At 37.0% G+C, this 1539-nt stretch overlaps 1 protein-coding gene across 1 annotated transcript in view; it reads right to left on the bottom strand.

The window, feature by feature from the left end:
- reep1 (receptor accessory protein 1) overlaps positions 1-1539 on the bottom strand; it is a 34193-nt gene that overhangs the window by 4154 nt on the left and 28500 nt on the right. The window lies entirely within an intron of this gene.

Below are 1539 nucleotides of genomic sequence, written 5' to 3'. Positions count from 1 at the left end.
CTGCAGGGAAGACAGACAAATATGATCACTTTGTTGAGAAAAATACTTGTTTTTCCAAGAATTATTTTCACTTCCAGCGCCGAGATCATTCACACGTACATTGAAGTGAGTACAATGACCGTCCTGTGAAGATTGAAGGACATTAATGAACAGATTTTATCTAGTTTTTGCAATTCGACTTTCATATAGTATTAAAGTGCCTACGACGGCAAAAAGCATGTTTATTTCATATTTCACGCAGTATTTTATGCTCCTGAATGGAATGGACCGCTTGGATGTGTGTGGAAGCGATCGATTTACATATGGCGGAAAACACAGACAAGGCTGAAAAAGCAGTTTCTGCTCTTGCACCCATCTTTAAAATAAACTGCTGTATTTTAAGCCAAAAGAACTGTTGTGTTTGATAGAACAATATGTCTATATACTGCCATAGCAGATTCATGGCGCATTAAGTCCCGAACTATTTTTAATTTGTCCGTTTTACCCCGGAAACCCCCGTTTACAGACGTCGCCCAACCGCTTTTGTTTCAACCTAGCCATAAAAAAGACATTAAGTAATCGTATTTATTATTCAAAATGTCTGTCATTTTTAGCTTAGAATCATTAATTGATGTCTAGTATTTAGTTTAAAAAATGACTTTAAAGAATTATTCACTTGCATATTTTAAACTTTTAAATTACGTCACAATAAAAGAATTGGCGTCCGTAAAAAAGTCCTGGATATCTACCTCATAACTATCACTTAATAGTATTTTTTTTCGATACTGTCCCCGATATTTTAGGTGATAAATAATCGATCCAAACAAAGAAAAATTGAAGAAAAAAAAAGTTTAAATGGCTAAATATATGAAAATAAAAATCTCGACCGCTCCTTGATGTCTGCGATTTCTGCATCGCGGCCCTTGTTATATTACCATGTTTCACCCATAAAATCCCTGAAAAATCTGGCTGTGGCCATTCACAGCTGTGTCTTGACACTCAATGATACATGCTACATGGAGTTTTTGGATCGAAACAAGGTAAGTCCGCGATAATATGTCGTTAAAGTCATGGCGTCTGTAATTCTGCTCTCGCGTCCTCTCACCTCCAGATAGGGTTTTGCTGTTTAAAAAAAAATTTTTTTTTTCAAAAATGCCCTCCTGTTGAAAATTTTTCTTCCCCCAGAAAATTGAGATTTCAAGCTTTCCAATGATGTATCACACATGCATATAGGACAATTTTGAAATTTGGCCAAATTGGGAGTCTTAGTGCAGAACTTCAAGTCACCTGAGTGTTTTCCGCCATATTCAATTTTTTTAATACTACACCATGAAAATGAATAACTTTCTGTATTGAGGAGGAATGCTAATGTGACATCACCTGGAATACAGCATTGCTTTGTAGCATGCAGATGGACTGCGGTTTCAGCTTAATTTGTTTATTTTTCGCATCACGCCACCCAAATGTGATGCAGGGTTTTGTTGCTGCACCAGGGAGATCCCGTTCATCGCAGATAATGGCCAAAACAAGTCCGACAACTGTGGGACCATTGGACCAACA

The sequence above is a fragment of the Corythoichthys intestinalis genome, chromosome 15 (genome assembly GCF_030265065.1).
Source record: "Corythoichthys intestinalis isolate RoL2023-P3 chromosome 15, ASM3026506v1, whole genome shotgun sequence".
Classification (NCBI taxonomy): Eukaryota; Metazoa; Chordata; class Actinopteri; order Syngnathiformes; family Syngnathidae; genus Corythoichthys; species Corythoichthys intestinalis.
Note: the sequence above shows the minus strand (reverse complement) of the source record. Positions and strands in the feature narration are given on the sequence as shown.